This window comes from Pipistrellus kuhlii, unplaced genomic scaffold, assembly GCF_014108245.1.
Source record: "Pipistrellus kuhlii isolate mPipKuh1 unplaced genomic scaffold, mPipKuh1.p scaffold_m20_p_20, whole genome shotgun sequence".
Classification (NCBI taxonomy): domain Eukaryota; kingdom Metazoa; phylum Chordata; class Mammalia; order Chiroptera; family Vespertilionidae; genus Pipistrellus; species Pipistrellus kuhlii.
Window position 1 is genome coordinate 12669274 of NW_023425516.1, and position 20855 is coordinate 12690128.

Here is a 20855-nt window from a genome sequence, read left to right on the forward strand (position 1 = left end):
AGGGGACGGCACCAGGAAACGTAGAGCAGTCTCTGTTCCAAGGGATCTGGAGAGAACATGCACATCCTGTGAGCACAGTAATCTAATGGCTGGAAATAGCCCTGAACAAAACCAGGTGTGTGAGCCCCTGGCCCAGGTCCCAGGCAGGGACACCTGCAGCATCGTCACAGGCTTGCTCTTGCCATTAAGGCAATTCCACGAGGCTGTCTGTGTACTCCAGGCACACAGAGAAGCCATGTGCTCTGCTGCCTGCAGCGCTCCCTAAAGCACATGTGAAAAGAGAAGGGCAGGAGCGAGGACCACTCCCAAGCCCTGGCAATGCCATCACCGGATGTGTGAGCTGCGGGACTCACTCAGCCTCCGAGAGCCTCCCTTCCTGTTCCCTAAGATAAAGGGATGTGCGGCCACGCCCCTGCACTACGTGGTCCCTTCCCCCACACTCACCGCCCCGTCTGCGTGCTGTGCACATGCACCTGCGCACGTCTCCAGGGGCTTCAGCCACACAGTCACCGTGCTGCCTTTCTGCTGCAGCCCTCCGGAGCCCTCGGAAGCCCTGGTGAGAGGCGTGGGCTGTGAAGTCTGCAGATGTCAGACATGCTGATGTCTGGTGATGACAGTCATGATACCAGCTAGCACTTGTTACAGCATTCACATTTGCCCAGCCCTTGCTAATGCATCCTATCTAATAAAGAAGGGATATGCTGATTGACCCTCAAGCTGTCGCAAAGATGGCAGTGCCCACAGCCAATAAGGAGGGAATATGCTAATTGACTGCCCTCAAAGATGGTGGCACCCACAGCAAATAAGGAGGAAATATGCTAATTGACTAGCCCCGCCCTCAAATGACAACATCTACAGCCACAAGATGGCAGTGCCCAGTACCCTCAGCCCCACCGAGGCAGCAGGTCAGGTGGGCCCGGCTGCTCCGTGCACCTGCCTCTGGAATCTCCCAGTCCCCTCAGCCCCCCAACTGTCCAAGGCTGTCCCAAGGGGCAGGCAAGCTTTGGATGGTGGCTGCCTAGCTGCCTGGGCCTGCCTGAGGCTCAGGTGACCAGGGATGGAAGCAGCAGAGGTATGATAGGGGTATCTCCTTTCCCTGATCCCCAGGTTACCTCCCACCCCTGAGGGCTCCCGAACGGTGAGAGAGGGCAGGCCGGGCTGAGGGCCCCTCCCCTCCAGTGCAGGAATTTTCATACACCAGGCCTCTAGTTTACATATATTTCTTCATTTAAACTTCACAACCACCTTTAAGAATGATACTATTATGGTTATCTACATTTTAGAGATGAGGAAATTGAGGCGCAGAGAACTGAAGTTGCTCAAAATTGTGGTTCATCACATCAGAGATTTTGGAGAAATTGGTTCCCTCGTGCTCCGCTGGTGGGGATGTAAAATCGTGCAACTACGATGGAAAAGAGTTTGGTCGTTCCTCAAAGAGTCAAACGTAGAATTGCCATATGGCCCAACCATTTGATTCCTAGGTGTATGTTCTAAAGCAATGAAAGCAAGGACTCGAACGGATGCTCAGGCATCCGTGTCACCACAGCGTTATTCACAAGGCGGAAAGAACTGAAGCGTGCATTAATAGATACGCAGATATACAACATGTGGTCTAGTCATACAATGGGACATAATTCAGCCATCAGGGGAAGGAAACGCTGACAAGTACGACAATGTGGAAGAGCTCTGAAAACATGCTAAGTGAGGCTCCTCGCCTCTCCTCTCCCGCCTCAGCTACCACAATCCTGCCGACTTCAACTGCAATGATGAAACAGAAATTAGAAACTTAATAAAGTTTGGCTTGAAGACCAGAAAACCAGACGCTACAAGACTGAAGACGGAGGTGATTTAAGAAACATCCACCACAGTGACTGGCCCAAGTGCTTTGAAAAGTATCTCACGGATGTTCGCTGTCCTTTCAAGATTCAAGATCAACAGGAAGCAATTGAGTGGCTTCTTGGTTTAGCCGTTCGACTTGAATATGGAGATAACACTGAAACATACAAGGACTCGGTATCTGATAATACAAAAAATGCTGACACGCCGAAACCTGTTTGGCTCAGTGGATAGAGAGTCGGCCTGCAGACTGAGGGGTCCCACGTTCGATTCCTGTCAAGGGCATGTACCTTGGTTGCGGGCACATCCCCAGTGGGGGGTGTGCAGGAGGCAGCTGATTGATGATTCTCTCTCATGGATGTTTCTAACTCTCTATCCCTCTCTCTTCCTCTCTGTAAAAAAATCAATTATATATATATATATATATATATATATATATATATATATATTTTTTTTTATTTATTTATTTTTTTTTAATGCTGACACTGCAGCTAAAAATACAGAGCCATTGATCAATTGGGATGTTAATAATCCTGATGTTAAGGCTGGTGTAATGGCTTTGTTGAACCTTCAGAGTCAATGTCATGATGATGACCTGGTCATGCTTAAGCCAATTTGCATTTTGGTCCAGGAACGCCTGACGCAGGATGCAGTTGCTAACGCAATCAAGCAAAAGAGGGGTTGCCTGTTGCTTTAGACAAGCATAGTCTTGTCCCCGGAGATGCAGTTCTTAATGAAGCTGCTCAGATTCTGTGATTGCCGCATATAGAAAAGCTCAGAGAGCTACGGACAAAATTAATGAAGCCATAGTAGCTGTTCAGACGATTATTGCTGATCCAAAAACAGACCACAGACTGGGGGGAAGTTGGAAGATGACCCTTTTAGGATTTCAGATTCTCACCTGTTTAGTACAGTTGGGAAGCATGCACACCGTGGTATGTGTTTCAAAGTCAAACATCACATTTTCAATGGAAGAAGCCCCAAAAATTGACTATGTTTTAGAGATTTACCATCATTGCTTTTTCTTTAATCAAGTTTGGGAAAGTGGGGGTGGGGAGAGAAAGAAAACAAGCTAAGAGAAATAAACCAGTCACAAAAGGACAGGTTCTGTATGATTCAACTTATATGAGGCACCTGATATATGAAGGGGAATGAAGCTTGTTCAATAGATACAGAGTTTCAGGTGGGGTGATGAAAAAGTCCTAGAATATGTATATAGGGTGTCCCCAAAAATTGTATACACGCTGTAACAGCTGATTGCTCTGCCCTAGCTGGTTTGGCTCAGTGGATAAAGCGTCGGCCTGCAGAGTAAAGGGTCTCAGGTTTGATTTCGGTCAAGGGCACATGCCTGGGTTGTGGGCTCGATCCCCAGTGCAGGGCATGCAGGAGGTGGCCAATCAATGATTATCTATCATCATTTATGTTTCTCTCTCTCTCTCTCTCTCTCTCTCTCTCTCTCTCTCTCCTTTCCTCTCTAAAATCAATAAATTTAAAACAAAAATACCTGGTAGCTCAATTTTGAAAATGAAATGTATTTTAATAAACACTGCCTTTATAATTATTCAAAGTATATGTACACATTTTGGGGAACACCCTATATCTACTGAACCCCTTTTCTTCCAAGAGCATAAAGTTGTTCCTAATGTTCCTCTATTTTCCTTTTAATGTTTGTAGAATCTGTTCTGTTATTAACTATTGTTATTGCCCATATTTGTAACTTGAGAGATCGTTTCCTTAATCAATCTAACTGGAGGTTTTCCAATTGTCTTGATCTTTTTAAAGAACCAGCTGTTGGTTTTATTGGTTTTTGCCTATTGTTTGTCTGTTTTTCTATTTCCCTGACTTCAGTTATTTATTACTTTTTTCCATCATTCATGTGATAATCCACATTTAGCCATCTGGCAGAAAACAACTTGTACAGAACCCAGAATGAAGATCTGTTTCTTCCTATCCTGCTGAAACATTAGCCTTCCCCAAATTACTGCTGTTCATGATTTTTACCACACTTTCTTACAAATACGTGGCACCAACTCTGATAGCAAATGAGCGGTTATCAAATCGGGGTCCCTCTCCCTCCTCTCCGTTTCAAAACAGTGACAGGAAATGGAAAAGGGGAAAACACCTCAGCGTTTGCAAGCTGGTGATAGTCTCCTGACCAGCACAGGAAGGAAATGAGTACGAGGACACCTGTGCAGCGGCTAGAGGCAGGCTTGCCTCTTCAGATGTCATGCACACAGCACACACACACACACACACACACACACACACACACACTTAGGTTCAGACTCCCACAATGCATCTCTCCCTTGGCCTTTCTTTCCTGAAGGCTCATTTTGGATACAAGCTGAAATACATGCAGATGACATGCTATCTGGGGTTTGCTTCTAATTAACCCAGGGTGAGGGCGGTGGCAGGGTGGGGAAGGTGGGGGGTTGGATCAAACAGAATGTGCATGAATTGGGACCTGTTGGGGCTGGAAATGGACCAGGGGAAGTGATTACACTATTCTCTAATTGTATTTTTCTATTGTATAATAAAGTGATTTTTAAAAAGACAAACACTTTCCTCTTTTCCTCCTTGGTATTTTCCAAACATCCAAATGTTAAGAATGCTCTCTAAGCAAAAACAAGAGCAGTCATCTCAGCAGAACTGACTCAACCCTGCTCTAGCTGAACTAGGCCAGGAAAAGTCTTACAAATGAGCTCCACAGCCGAAACCGGTTTGGCTCAGTGGTAGAGCATCGGTCTGCGGACTGAAAGGTCCCAGGTTCGATTCCGGTCAAAGGCATATACATTGGTTGCGGGCACATCCCCAGTAGGGGGTGTGCAAGAGGCAGCTGGTCGATGATTCTCTCTCATCGACGTTTCTAGCTCTCTATCTCTCTCCCTTCCTCTCTGTAAAAAATCAATAAAATATATTTTTTTAAAAAATGAGCTCCACATAGTTGCTCACTCCACGTGTATTTACTGGGAAACCGCCCTGCACCAGGTCCTCTTCTGTGACCCAGGAGCAGCGGGGAGCAGGTGTCCTACAAGGGAGAGGCAGGGGCACAAAGGGTGGGCAGAGCAGAGAGCAGGACTGAGGGAGGGCGGGCCTCAGGGGCTGATCACGGTGTGGCTGGGTCAGGCTGGGCTGGCCAGGAGACCTTGCGGGCCTTAGACAGCCTGCGGCTTGGACCCACGAGACGCGGACACCTGCCTTCACACAGGCCTGACTAATCGCTAACCACATCCTAACCACCGCTTGCTATTTGCCAAGGGATAAAAAGAACCCCACCCAACTGGGGCCTTGAGGCCCAACTGGAAAACAGGAAGAAGCTCGTTGGGGCCCTCTCCACAGGCTGGCAGGCAACGGGTACCCAGTGCCCCGCCCGGGAAGTCAGCGGTACGGGCTGTCCTTGGGGAGCAGAGCTGGGCTCTGCTGGGGCAGAGAGGAAGGCCCTCAGCCTCAGCCTCCAGCCCCTTGCCCAGGGCTCACACCCTGCAGGAGGCTCCAGGAGGCAGAGGCCAATTCTCAGGGTCCCTTTTCCCCCAAGTGCCAGCAGCATGAGAAATCCCAGGTGCACAAACAGTCCTCTTGGCAAAAGAAACCTGAGGCACAATAAGACCAGCAACTATTTTTTTTTTTTAATCCTCACCCAAGGAGTAAAAATATTTTTCCCATTGATTCCTCAGAGAAGAATGGAAGGGAATGGGGAGAGGGGAAGAGAGACAGAGAAACATCAATGTGAGAGACACATTGATTGATCAGTTGCCTCCCGCATTCGTCCCAACTGGGGGTGGGGGGGGAGCTGGGCAGATGAGCCTGCAACTCAGGTACATGCCCTTGACTGAGAATAGAAGCTGCAACCCTCTGGTGCGCAGGCCAATGTTCTAACCGCTAAGCCACACCAGCCAGGGCAAGACCAGAAGCTCTTTCACTGGGGCCCTGACTTTCCACACTCACTCTAGAGTCATTCACTCCTTCTGCCAACAGATACTTCCAGGGTGTCTACCACCATCAAGTCCTGTGCCAGGAACCAAGAAGGCAGCATCTGAGCAGACGTGAGGGGCGTGAGGGGGACCCGGGCCAGACAACAGGCACAGCCGAGCAAAGGCCCCAAAGCAGGAGCGCGCCTGGTCTGCTGTGGACCAAGGGGGGCAGTGGGAGGGGGAGAGTGGTAGGTCCCAAAGGCCATGGCCACCTGGGGCCTCTGACTGTGACTGAGTGAATGTGGGCCAGAGCAGAGCAAAGAGCAGCATGATCCCTGGAGTCGTGGCTAATCTCCCACATGATTGGAGAGAAGGTCCTTGGATGACAGCTCTGTCTGACGTTGCTCCTGTTTCCCACGGGGCTTCCCTACAGCCCCTGACATGACAACAGAGAGAGACAGGATTCTCACTATGTTCTGAGGCCAGTTATCAAAACTAAGGTGGCTGGGCACTTCCAAGCACATTAAATTGATTTCTACAAGGTGCCTGAAGGAAAAGAATTCCCCCTAAGATGGGAATGAATGAAGACAAATGTTAAAACCCTCCAGGAAAGCTTCAGAAGGCGCTAACGCACCCAGTGTCTAACTGGTAAACTGTCCACGGTGTAAATTTCAGGCCATGTACCCCATCAAAGAAGGAGGGTGTCCCGGGCCCGAAACAGACACGGATTGCTCAAGTTCCAAGTCTCTCAAGATTGCAGGGCCCAGAGGTCCCAGGAGCTCCCGTCCCTGATTACTGCTGTCCTCTGCTCAGTGGCCGTCTGAGCCTGACCTGAGCTCCGAGGCGGCTGTGACTCATCAGGTCTCGTCTGCTGGGTGTCCGGTCCCAGGCGCCTGGCCCTGGACTCAGCCTTGGGATCCCAGCTCACAGAAAGAAGAATACAATGAGCCCCGAGGTGGCCATCATCCAGCTTCAATAGTTCTCCAGGTGCTGCCATTTTTCTCTCCATCCCTCAAACCTTTCTTCTTTCTTTCTTTTAAAAATATGTTTTATTGCCGAAGCCGGTTTGGCTCAGTGGTAGAGCATCGGACTGCGGACTAAAAGGTCCCATGTTCGATTCCCGTCAAGGGCATGTACGTTGGTTGCGGGCACATCCCCGGTAGGGGGTGTGCAAGAGGCAGCTGGTCGATGTTTCTCTCTCATTGACGTTTCTAGCTCTCTTTCTCTCTGTTAAAAATCAATATTTTAAAAATATATATTTTTTATTGATTTTTTTACAGAGAGGAAGGAAGAGGGAGAGGGATAAAGAGTTAGAAACATCATTCAGCTGCCTCCTGCACACTCCCTACTGAGAATGTGCCCGCAACCAAGATACATGCCCTTGACCGGAATCAAACCTGAGACCCTTCAGTCTGCAGGCCGATGCTCTATCCACTGAGCCAAACCAGTCAGGGCTCTTCTTTCTTTTTTTTTTTTTTTCCTTGTTCTGCCCACAAACGCTTTAATATGTACACAGACACGCTCTTACACACATACATGCACATATGGGAGGAGCTCTGGGTATCCACTCAGAGGAACACAAACAATGCGAGCGCCATCGGGGTTGGGTGCTCCCCACAGGCTTGGGTTCTCCAGCAGCCCAGGCTGGACCCCTCGGAATAGGCGCCTTGAGCCTCAGGTGGTAAAGTTATTTGGCTGCGAGCCGAGTCTCTCCCGGCATGCTGTCACACCCTTCCCGATGCGAACAAACACAAAGAGAAGCGCCCCACAGAGTCACCTACTTGGCTGAACTGTGCACCTGGTCACCCTCTGGGAGGCTTCCTTCGCGGGTATTTTTTCTCCCCCACACAAAGCGACCTATGGAACAAGCCGAGAGGGACAAAAACAGGAAAGCCCGAACTCGCAGAGACTACGTGGCCAAGGTCTGTCCGAAAGTGGGGCCCAAACTCATAACCCAGATCCCAAAGAAAACAAATGATGCCACGGTCTCTAACTCCCCTCTCGCCTAAAAAATACAGTCGGGAGAGGAAAGCACGGTGACGGAGAGGCACTGCTAGCATGAGCTGGGCCGTACAATGAAAAGGGACAAATATGTTTATCCTCAGGAGTCACAAATAATTTCACAGCTGTTCGTCTTGGCAACCACCACTTAGAGGCAAGAGGGCTAAGGCGAGAGAGTCTTCATTATCACTTCGGGCAGGAATCCCACATGCCAGCCAAAACCGGTTTGGCTCAGTGGATAGAGCATCAGCCTGCAGACGGAGAGGCCCCGGGTTCAATTCCGGTCAGGGGCATGTACCTTGGTTGCGGGCACATCCCCCGTAGGGGGTGTGCAGGAGGCAGCTGATCGATGACTCTCTATCTCTCTCCCTTCCTCTCTGTAAAAAAATCAATAAAACACATTTTAAAAGAAAGAAAGAATCCCACATGCCAAAGGCCCATCTTTGTCTGAAAGAAAACTAGGTTTTAAGTGATAAGATTTTTTTAAAATAAATCTTTATTGTTCATATTATTACAACTGTTCCTCATTTCCCCCCACCCCCCAGTCAACATTTTGGAGCACATGAAAGGTTTTTAAAAATCATTCATAAATGGTGATAAGAAATAATAAAAGTCACTGTTTTGCTGTTATGCACCTAACTCATACAGGATACTCTGAAAGCACGCACTGTGCCCGAGAAGGCAGGCTCCGGCAGAGCTCCAGAGGCCTGGGGTCTCTCCAGGAGCTGTAACACCAGGGAAGAGCTTAGAGATGGTCCACTCCCAAACATCATGCTTGAACATGGCCTTGCCAAGGCCATTCAGACACATGCCAGGGCTCTGTTCGTGCCAGCCAGCACACTGTCAGCAGGCTAAGACTGTTTTATCTTCAGATCAGCGTGCCTGGAACAAGGTCTACACTTGGTAGAGAATCAAATGTCTTAATAACTCAATCCCTGGGGGGTTTTCCAGACCCAGGAGTCATCCTAGACTCAGCCATGATGGGGAGCCAATGAAGTGTGAATTATTATCTCTAAAATCTCTCTGAAATCCTGCTTCCAGCCCCGTCCCCACTGCACTCCCGGGCTCAGGCCCTCATCACTCCAGGGACTATGAGATTAACTTCCTTCCTCCAAAATCCCCTTTGTACAATTACCCTTCCTGTCTGGTTCCTGACAGAGTCACTTTACTGAAACACTCATCTGCGAGCAGTCCCATGCCTGAAGACCTTCTGCAGCCTTTTCACTGTCTGCCGGGCCTTTGAAGACCCTCCACACTCTTCCTCCCCACCCCCACCCGGTCAACCTATTGTCTCCCCGCACGCCCCACACTAGTCTGGCAGCCATTTCCAGAACTCTCCAGGCGCATCAGTGGGCTGTGCAGGCTTTAGGGCATCCCCATTGCCGGGAGGCGCCCCCCCCCCCCCCACACACACACACACTTCCATCTCATCCTTCCAGGCCCTATTCAGAGGTCACGGGTGAAACCTGCACTGACTCTCCCTCCTCCCACGCAGGAGTCACTCACGCCTGGCTTTCCCTCTGTCCTCTATTGCCCTGAGCACACTGCTCACTTCAGCACATGGTCTTGGACGAGGTCCCGGCTACCCTGTCCCTCACGGCCACCCCCGCAGGTGAGCCAGACCAGGCACACGCTGCCGCACCCAATGCAAGCGTGCGCATGAGTTGGTCGAGCGGCCATCATGTTTCCTTCAATTTAATAATTTGCGGTGTTGAACACTTGCGCACCCTGCTCGTTTTAACAATGGGAATAAAGAGCTCCAGGAATGATGACGTGCCTGGCCCAAAGCCACGGTGCTGGACACAGCTGGGACCTCGACCATCGGATTAGACATCTTATTCACCCATGCCTGGCTGGCGTGGCTCAGTGGTTGAGCGTCAACCTGTGAACCGGGAGGTCTGGGTTGGATTCCAGTGCAGTGGGGACGGGGCTGAAACCACCTAAATGTCTATCAGTTAACGGATAGGTAATCAAATTGCTATAGACTCATACAGTGGAGTTAGGGGACGGGGCTGAAACCACCTAAATGTCTATCAGTTAACGGATAGGTAATCAAATTGCTATAGACTCATACAGTGGAGTTAGGGATGCTTCTGGATGGGGGGCTTCATCGTCAGTGTGGGGCGTGCAGCGTGCAGAAGGCAGCCAACCAGTGATTCTCTCTGATCATTGATGTTTCTCTCTCTCCTCTCCCTTCCTCCATGAAATCAATAAAAAAAATTTTTTTTTAAAAAAAGAAATCTTATTCACCCACGTTAAGCAAAACCCCCGCACTTAAGGCGGGGACAGTGGGCGATGAGAAACACGGGGGGCTTTGGAGTGGTCACCAGCTGTCCCGCCTCAGGTCCGTCCGAGCCAAAGCCCCAGCCGCACTCGGTTCCTTCCACACTCGAAGAACCAGAACTTTTCCCTCCTTTCCCGGCCCACAGGAGAATTTGGGGTCGCGACCCCTGCGCACCCGCCACGCGCATGCGTGGCCCGCGCTCGCGCATGCGTGGCTAGCACTCGGGGCTCGCGCTCCCGCACGTGCGCCCCCTCTGCCGCATGCGCAGGAGCCCTGTGGCGGCCTCGAGGCCTGGCACGACAGATGGCGTCCCTGACAGGGTCCTGATCAGTAGCTGACAGGCTCCCCGCAAGACTGCGGCCCCGCGGGCCTGGGACCCGAGCACCCACCATGATGTGTGGCGCTGGTGCCCCTGGGCGGGGGAGCTGGACAGGCCGCGGGGTGTCCCAACGCTGCAGCGGCGCCTGGACGCGGTGCCTGGAGGTAGGGATGCGCGGCGCTCCCCTCCACACGGGGCCCCCCTCCAAGGGCGTGTGAGGCACAGAGATGGCAGGAAGGCAGGCACGATGTATACCTTCTCCCTGCTCCCTGCCCACTGACTTCCTGATTCGTGTACGTTTCACCAGACACGCGGCAGGAAGGACGGCTTGGCGGGTAGTTCCAGTCGGCCTCTCCCCTGGGGGGCCTGGCCGTGCGCCCTGCAGCCGGACCCCCGAGTCAGCGGTCCGGCTCCGTGGTCCCCTAGTCCTGAGAGCCCGAGAGTTGACCTCTTCTGTGCCTCGGTTTCCTCAGAGGGAGCACGGGGCTAGGGATCGCACTTCGCGGGGAATGTTGTGAAGTTCAAAGGAGTTGGTGTGAGCAGAGAATGAGATGGGTTGCCTTGGAAAGCACTATATGGGGGTTTGGTGTTGTTATTGCTGTTTTTATTAGAGCTGTGTGTAACGAGGCGTTTTATGGGCCTCTTCCTGTTACCATGGAATTTATGAGTCAGGGCACAAAGCTGACCCAGAGGCACTTAGTGTCCTACGCAGTAAAGAGAATCCCTTACGTATATGCACCCAGAGCTCGTTAAAAGGCTGCAGAGCCAGGCCTGCCAGAAGGGAGTGGAGGGGAATTTGCGGAGAGTGCTGGGAATATTTCCTGTGTCTTGATTGTGGTGGTAGAATTCTACACCCAAAATTAGGGGTGTCGAACTCAATCAGAGAAGGGGCCAAAATCTAAAATCCAGCCTAAATCGCGGGCCGAATGGTTTACTGAACAGTCATAAACTGTCATTGTGATGGAAACGCAGCGGAGTGCAGTGATGACAGCGCGGTGCGGGCCACATTGCAAGGCCTGGCGAGACGGATTTGGCCCGCGGGCCTTGTGTTTGACATATGTGCCCTAAATGGTGAGTGTTGTTTATGTAAATTACTAGAGGCCTGGTGCACAGATTCATGCAGGGGTGGGGTCCAGCCAGCCCATGGGACCTATCGGGCAGGGGGGAGTAGAGGGGGGAGGAGCAGCCAGCCCCCTAGTGGAAATCCCTGTAGAACTCCTGGTGGAAGGGACAATTTGCATATTAGCCTTTTATTATATAGGATACCTCAGTAAACCTGAAGAAAATTAATTTTTAAAAAGACCCCATTAAGAAAATGATAGGCAATTCTACACCTATGGATGAGGACAGTGGCGGGGGTGGGGGTGGGGTGGGAGGAGGGAGTGGGTAAGGGCAAGGGTGGAGTGGGAACAGGGTGGAGGGGAGCTATGGGGGGGGGAAGGAGAAAGAAACAATTGTAATAATCTGAACAATAAAGATTTATTAAATTTAAAAAACAAATGATAGGCAAAATCACAAGATGGGAGGAAATCAAAACATATCTGATAAAAAAACAAAAAAAACAAAAAACCTTCTACCCAAAATTCATAAAGAACTCATTCAACCCTACAATAAAACTACAAACAAAGCAGATAGATGTGTCACCAAAAAAGATATACAAATGGCAAGTAAGTACATGAAGGATGCTCACCTGTCATCTGTCACTAGGAAAACGCAAAGCCACAGTGAGACACCAGTAAAGCAGTGCACATCCACCAAAATGGCCAACATTTTAAAGACTGACAACAGCAAGTGTTGGTGATGATGGGAAGCCACTGGGATTCTCATACACTGCTATTAAGAATGCAAAATGAGCTGAAACCGGTTTGCTCAATGGATAGAGCGTTGGCTTGGGGACTGAAGGGTCCAGGGTTCGATTCCAGTCAGGGGCATGTACCTTGGTTGCGGGCATATCCCCAGTAGGGGGTGTGCAAGAGGCAGCTGATTGAAGACTCTTTCATCGATGTTTCTAAATCTCTATCTCTCTCCCTTTCTCTCTGTACAAAATCAATAAAATATATATATTTTTAAAAAACAATAAGGTTCCTAAATGCATAATTTATCATAATAAAAAAAAGAATGCAAAATGATACAACCAATTTGGAAGCAAGTTTCTTACAAAGTTTTCATACACATACCATTCAACCCAGCACTCCTACTCCTAGTTATTTACCCAAGAGAAATGAAAACATTCTATACTAGTCTTGTACTAAAATGTTAATAGAAGCATTATTAACAATAGTCAAAAACTAGAAACCACCTAAATGTCTATCAATTAATGGGAAGGCAAACAAATTGCGATAGATCCATACACTAGAATCCTACTCAAAAACAGAAAGAAGCTAGTGATACATGCAACAATATGGATGGGTCTGAAATTAGTTAAGCTAGGTGGAAGAGCCAGAAGTCAAAGGCTGCAGATTGTAAAATACCATTGATAATGAAATTCTTAAAAGGCAAAACTGTTGTTATATTATAGAAAGCAGATATGTTAGAGGTTGGGAGTGGAGGGAGAGGACTGACTACAAAGGAGCACAGAGTGAACTCTATGTCATAATTGTGGTGGTGTCTACAGGGCTGTATATTTATCAAAACTCACTGAATGGTACATTTAAAGTTGGCAAACTTTGTTGTAAGTGAAGTATACCTCAATTTTTTAAAAAGCCTAAGAAAAAACTATAAGCAGTGAGCCTTTAGGTATTTGCTATTTTCCCTAATTCATCTTGCATGACCCAAGATCAGAGAAGTGAAATCCAAAGAAAGGAATGTAGGATTGTGGATCCAGAGGCAGCCACATCCCACCCTTTCTCCTGTGTCCTATGCAGTATACCCAACTGGTGATGGGAGTGGGCAGAGTTTTACCTGGTATTTGAGACTGAACCGGCTGGACTTTGAATAACTGCTAAACATTGGAAAGTTACAAAATCTGCCCAGAATATGATTAAAGGGAGGTATGGGGAATTTGACAGGTATTTATGGAAGGCAACAATTAGAGCAGTTTATATCTCTGAGCTGAGATAATCTAGTCATTTGATTGCATTTGTCATTAAGTTAGTATAGTAAAAAATAAAAATAAAACACTTGCAGAGCATATAATGCATCACTCGTATATAATAATGTATTTTCCAAGGCCATTGATTTAATAAATTATGCCTATATAATGAGGCCTTTATAAAAAACCAAAGGACAGCCCTAACCAGTTTGGCTCAGTGGATAGAGTATCGGCATGTGGACTGAAGGGTCCCAGGTTCTATTCTGGTCAAGGGCATGCACCTTAGTTGCGGGCACATCCCCAGTAGGGGGTGTGCAGGAGGCAGCTGATCCATGTTTCTTTCTCGTCGATGTTTTTAACTCTCTATCCCTCTCCCTTATTCTCTGTAAAAAAAATAAATAAAATATATATTTTTAAAAACCAAAGGCAGGGCCAAAACCGGTTTGGCTCAGTGGATAGAGCAGGCTGACGGGTCCTGGGTTCGATTCTGATCAAGGGCATGTATCTTGGTTGTGGGCACATCCCCAGTGGGGGGTGTGCAAGAGGCAGCTGATCGATGTCTCTCATCGATGTTTCTAACTCTCTATCCCTCTCTCTTCCTCTCTGTAAAAAATCAATAAAATATATTTTTAAAAAACACAAAGGCAGGGTTAGGAGAACTTCTGGGTAATGAACACTTGGGGATTAGAAAAGAGTGGTGTGTGCAGAGGGCATGGAAACTCCACCTCCTTTCCTCATACCTTGCTCTACGCATCTCTTCTATCTGGCTGTTCCTGAGCTATAGCCTTTTATGATAAACCAGCGATCTAGTAAGCAAAATGTTTCTCTGAGTTCTGAGAGCCACTCTAGCAAATTAATCAAACTCAAGGAGCAAGTTGTGGGAACCTTGGATTTATAGTCAGATGGGCAGAAGCAAAGGTGACAACCTGGATTTGTGATTGGCATCTGAAGTGGAATAGTCTTCTTGGACTGAGCCCTCAACCTGTAAATTTGGTGCTATTTACAGATAGTGTCAGAATTGAATTAAATTGTAGGACACCAACTAGTGTCCCATAATTGTTCAATGGTTGGGGGAAGTGGGAACCCACACATCAGAACAGAGAGCAGAATTGGAAGTTGAATATGTCCATCACTGAATAATGCCAGGCACACCATCAGGTGCCAGGTGTTTGCTGCTGCTGTCGTCACATTCCTGACTGCTCCGCTTGAATTCCTTTTGTCACTGTGCTGACACCTGGGCCACCTCTATCCACCCCTTTGGCAGGCAGGTAAAGAAGCTAAAGGTGGGAGGTGCTGACCCCCACCTGGCAAAGAACCGAAGAAGAACAGAGCTGGTTCTCAACACTCCTGAAGCCAGGGATGAGAGCAGAACTTACACTAGCAAAGGTGTATCTTTTTTAAAGATACATAGCATTTGTTTGTGGACAATGAGCTGGCAGGGCCCTCCAGGTGGGGTCATAATTGGTGCTTCCTGTGGGGTTTCTCTACCTCCCAGAGCTCATTTCAGGAATCCCAGAGCAAGAGGCAAGGTTAGCCTGAGTGATGGGTATGTCACCGCACCTTCCTGCCCATTACAGTAAGGCAGGGGCACTCCTCTGCCTTCCTGCATCCAAAGCTTGCCCAGTGCAGGCCCAACTCTCGTGCCGTTACTTCTGAGAAGTTTCCTACAGTGGCACGCATGGCACTGAGAAACCCCCAAACACTAACTCCCTAAGTTCTTTGTTCAGCTCATCTGAGCATGGTGTCCCCCTACCTGGGATATCAGAGGGCTGAGGTCCCAGAACTCCACCTGCTACTGATCCCCACCACCACCACCACCACCATCCCTGCCCTGGTGGATTCTGGGCTCCATGGAGAAGAGCTTTATCTACTTCTCTGTTTGGAGGCATTTCCCACGCTGGCACAGGATGTTTGGAGAGGGAGAAACACCTCCCGTGGAAAGGACAATGAGTCTCTGGCATTTGCTTTGGACCGGAGGGCTTTAGCTGCACGATCCAGATAACCTTCACCCGCAAACAGCCCTGAACCACATCTCTCCACTATCCAGGGGCACGGTTGTCATCGCCCATCCCTCCCCCAGAAGTAGCCATCCCCTCTTGGCGTCCCAGCACATCCTGTCATGCAGCCCCTGCCCAGATCTCTGAAACAGTTGGCTGATGAACCCATGGTGTAAGTTAAGCCAACTGCCCACAGCCAGCTTCCAAGCAAAGTTTGCTTTTGATTTTATGCTTATGTTCTTTAGTCCCAAAGACTACCGGTTTGGGGAAGTACTGAGTTACTCTGTGACCTTGGGAAGATTCTTGCAGCCTCTATGACTCCAAGTTGCAGCTCTTGACTTCCTTGGATTATAGTGTTCTCTTCATCTTGTTGCCCGAGCTTACTTCTCTGAAGTGAGGTGGTCAGGGTGTGGTCCGAGCTAAAGGAGAGAAGACCTGCTTCGTGCACCTTTCCCCAGGGGCCAGGCTGCTTAGTGCAGCCACAGCTCCTAGCCAGTAGATGGCAGGTAGCTGGGGCCAGGCTGGCTGAGGTACCAAGGAGGCAAGAGCGGGTTGTTGGCCAGTAGCCCCCTCCTACTGACTTCCTAATTACGTTTGTTTGCATTTGTTTTATTATAAACATAACAGCTGTATTTGATAAAGTTCAGACTATAAATTAAAATGTCAAAATGGCCCTGACTGGTTTGGCTCAGTGGATAGAGCGTCAGCCTGCGGACTCAAGGGTCCCACGTTCGATTCCGGTCAAGGGCATGTACCTTGTTTGCAGGCACATCCCCAGTGGGTGGGGGGATGCAGAAGGCAGATGATTGATGTTTCTCTCTTATCAATGTTTCTACAATAACTCTCTATCCCTCTCCCTTCCTCTCTGTAAAAAATCAATACAATATATATTTTTTAATTTTAATGTCAAAGTGGCCCCATCTCTCAGTCTCTCTCTTTGGAGGTCTCCTCTCTTCGCCATTTCTATTTACACTTCTTACTATATAAATCTAAAGCATGAACCCAAAGTCTTGATTTCTCAACTGTTGGACAGTTTCTCTTGGCTCTATTTTATGAAGAATGTGAAATAAACATATTTACATGACCTCTCTTCCTCTGAGCCTCCCAACTGTCTTGTTATTATACTTAGTCCTGTGAATCCAGTGGCCTCTGAGCAACTATCTTAAATGCATGTTCCCAGGCCCGGGTAAAAATATCAGGATTTGTGGTGGGGTCTAGGAATATGTACTTTTTAAAAAATATATTTTATTGATTTTTTTTTACAGAGAGGAAGGTAGAGAGATAGAGAGCTAGAAATGTCGATGAGAGAGAATCATCTACCAGCTGCCTCTTGCACACCCTCTACTGGGGATGTCCCTGCAACCAATGTACATGCCCCTGACCAGAATCAAACCTGGGACCTTTCAGTTCCCAAGGTCACAGAGTAACTCAGTACTTCCCCAAACCGGTTTCGGCAGAATATGTACTTTTAATCATCACCTCTAGTTAATTCATATGTATGCTACAGTTTAAGAACCATATTTAATGCCTCCCTTTATAACTAAATAAATCTCTTATTAGCTAAGATGCTATTGTATGTTCTTGTATATATTGAACCAAGGAGTGATGTTAACAAAAATAGAGAAGAAATGAATTCCACATTCCATCTCTCCATTACAATAATAAAAACATGGGTGTGCCTGGCCGGTATGGCTCAGTGGTTGAGGATTCATAGTTCAATTCCCAGTCAGAGCGCATGCCAAGGTTGCAACTCAATCCCCAGTGTTGGGTGTGCAGGAGACAGTTGATCAATGATTCTCTCTCTTTCTTCCTCTCTGAAATCAGTAAAAAAATATATATATTTTTTTTAAACATAGGCAAAAATTGTCAGGATCAACTTATTTTGAACTCTGGAAATTAACCAAAAGCTTGTGGCAAACTGGGGAAGATTTATTCAAGAAAAACAGCTGATTTTCAATAAGAAATAAAGGCTGGAATCTTCCTAAATTTTATGAATTTTTGTAATAAAAAAATTCTAACAAAAAAAAAGCCCAGGACCAGATTGTTTCACTAGTGAATTCTACCAATTGTTTAAAGAATTACCGCCAATCTGATTCTATTGTAATTTTTTCCAAAATATAGAATAGGAGGGAACACTTCCTAACTCATTCTAAGAAGTCAGTTACCTTGTTACCAAAGATAGACAATGACTTCAAAAGAAAAATACAGATCAAGATTCCTATGAATATAGCAGTCAAATTCATACAGACAGGAAGTAGATTGGTGGTTGCCAGAGGCCAGGAGTAACAGGGAGTTTTGTTTAATCAGTGCAGAGTTTGAGTTTGGGAAGAAGTTCTAGAGATGGATGGTGGTGGTGGTTGCACAACCATGTGAAGATACTTAATGTTGCTGAAGCATACATCTGAGAATGATTAATATGGCAAATTTAAAAATTATGTGCAATTTACCACAATTTAAATTTTTAAATTTAATTTTTTAAAAAAGAGAATGCAATAGGAGATATCTTTGAATAGATCTGCTTTTGTGACACCTTTGGAAAGCACAGTCTGCTACGGAGTCATGCATAAATACAGTTTGGGGTCTTGTACTTCTCACCCAACACTGAATCTATAAAATTAACTCAAGTGTGTTGCTCTGCTTTGCTCATTTTTACAGCTGCGTAATAGTCCCCTGTGTGGACATACTATGATGTATTTATCCATGTGCTGAGGAGGGACAAAGTGGCAGCTAACTCTCTACTGGAAGCTGCAGCCCTCCTCCTTCCCGGGTCATGGCTCCTCATCTGCACTCGGGGTTAGCATTTACCTCCATCATGGTTCATCTTTCCGTCTCACCCTGCCTCCTTCCTGTCTTCCAAAAACTCTTCAAAGCCTCTTAAAACTTATTAATGGGTTTGTTAGCTTTCAACATCTGTACTGTTAGATGCAGTGGGACATTAGGAAGAAGAGTGCTGTAGGTAGGTTCTGTCCACCATCTTGAACCCCATCTTAGGTCCAGAGTCTCTGACTCACTTCTGTTTCTCTGGCCCTGAGATCCATGGGCCCTCAGAGCCCAGCATGTGGCTGGGGATCCCTTTCCTCTGAGAATAGGAGGCCCCTTGACTTCTGAGTCTGTGGCCACTCAGCTGAAAGACTACATTTCATCTTTCTTGATACCTAGATGTGGCCATGTGACTACAGTGGAATGGTAGCTTCTGGGAAACGTTAACTTCCTGAAAACCTGGGCTCTTGGCTTTGTTCCTGTGAGATCTCTTCCCAGCATCACATAGCATCTGGGGGTGAGGGTGGGGCTTCAGTTGTTCTATTGTTGTGTCCCACCCCTTCCCCCCACCACACTGCTACTGTTACTGCTCCTGCTCAGGAATGCCTATTTCCACTTCTCCCTGGTGAAATCCTACTCGTTCCTCTAAACCAGTGCTTCCCAAAGTGTGGTGCGCGAACCCCCAGGGGAATGGGAAGAGCTTGGTGGGGATACGTGTTGCACCAGAGTTTGGTGGGGATATGCACTGCACCCTGCTTAGCTGCACCTAATTCTACATTCTCATGAGTACAAGGGGTGCTCAGTGTTGCGAAAATTATAGAAGGGGTACATATGGGGTACACATATGTCAAAAGTTTGGGAAATATTGCTCTAAACCAACCATGTCAAACTCAAAGGCTAACATGGGCCAAATAAACAATGTTTAAGTTTATGTGGGCTGCAAAAAAACAAAAGCTTCCATTTATTTCGGTAGAGACATGCTGAATCCAAAGGGCTGAAATAAATGAGTAATCATTAACAGAAAATAATAGAAGATTTTAATAAAAATTAGTGGGTTTTTTCCTTGAACATTAACTTGCTAGACACTGAATAACTGCCCAAATTAATAAGGGTAATGCAAATAAACCTATTTTTCTTGTTCTCTGAAAGCAAAATATTTCCTGTTGCTCATACGAAACAAATCAGTCCAAGACTAATGATGTGGCAATTGGCTGCTAAAATATTCGCTGCTAATATTAGTGAGGAGAAATGGTGTGCCTGCCCATAAGGCACGTAAGGGAAATAAATGCAACACAATCATAGTAATCAGTCATTAGTGAACGTTGTAGTCCGTTATTAATAACGAGTAGCCCTGTGCACGAATCCATGTGCCAGTAGCTCTTTGCTGGGCATGGCCACTCCACGCCCGCTGCCCACAGGCTCTCGGTGGCCCAGAAGCCCATCCACGGCCAGGCTCAGAACGCTTGCCTCATCACTGCAGCAACAAAGCAAGCATTTCACCAGGCTGCTCATGCTGCCCGCCCTCAGTGGCTGCACCCCCAGGACTGCGGGACTCCTGCGGGCTGAGAGGACTGGGTGTAACCATCTTATGGCTATGGGCACTGCCATCTTTGTGATCGAGTGATGGTTAATTTGCATATTGTAAAAATTAAGTTAAACATTTTTATTAAAATGTTTCTTACATACCGTTATATTGGCTGGGCCCCAAAAATATTCGTTGTGGGCGTGCTTGCACCCTTTTTAAGGGCAGTCCCTCTCCACAACTTCCCAGCCTCCCAGGTAGATGGCAGTTTCCTATCGCCCAGCTCTTCCCCACCCCATCACTCAGTCTGTGGAGTCTGGAATGAGAGCAGGAGAAGACAGTCTGAGGCAGCATCCTTAGCTGTGTGGATGTTCAGTTGGGCAAGCATTTGCCACATGAGTCAGACCCAGTCTAGGCCAGTTATAAGGCCAGTCACAAGGGCATTCTGGTACTGCCTCTTTGATGAAAGTATAAAGAGAAGAGGGTGGTTGCAGGGGTGAACAAGAGCAGGGGAGGAGTGAGTTTGCACACTCTAGACCCTGCCAGTCTCCCTGTGCAGGTGGGTGGGTCGTGAGATACGGTATCCTCCTGATTCTGGGAAGAGCTAAGGGCCAGGGCAGTGTCCTCACATCCTTGGCGTGGTCAGCCTGGCCCTGGATGTCCAGCTCTGACTCACTCCTTGTTTGGGCAAACCTTGGCCTGAGTGCCAAGTCCCCAGGGTTTAACAAAGGCAGGTCAAGCAGAGATTGGATCTGAGGACCAGCTCCTGGGAACAGTGTGGGTGCCTGGTCTGTGTTTACAGCTGCTTCCTGCTCCTGGCTCTCCGTCTGGAGAGCTGGGTGTGGCCACCGTCTGAGGAGGGGGTAGGGGAGAAGGGGGATCCTCTCCCGTACACCCTGCACACTAGTCCTGAGTATACGGAGCAGCCACAGGGCACTGGGCACAATAGCATGGGAGCTGGCAGCAGGTGACAGGCTTAAAACATTCTGAGGTTGGTGTTTTGGGGAAAGAGGGTAAAAGTGCTAATCTTAGAGATTATTACCTTTTAGAAGGTGACTAGTGAAATAGAAGGTATCATTCCCAAATAGGTAAAAGGGCGAAAAGATAATTTAAAAAATCAAAAATATTAATCTATTGTAAAAGAAGACAGAAAGGGGGAGCAGGCAAGGGACGCTTGGACATAGCTGTTACAAA

The 20855-nt window shown here is 47.8% G+C and overlaps 1 pseudogene; it reads left to right on the plus strand.

Moving 5' to 3' along the window:
• The first annotated feature begins 865 nt into the window (after window positions 1-865).
• LOC118725682 lies at window positions 866-5873 on the plus strand (annotated as a pseudogene).
• The last annotated feature ends 14982 nt before the right edge of the window (window positions 5874-20855 follow it).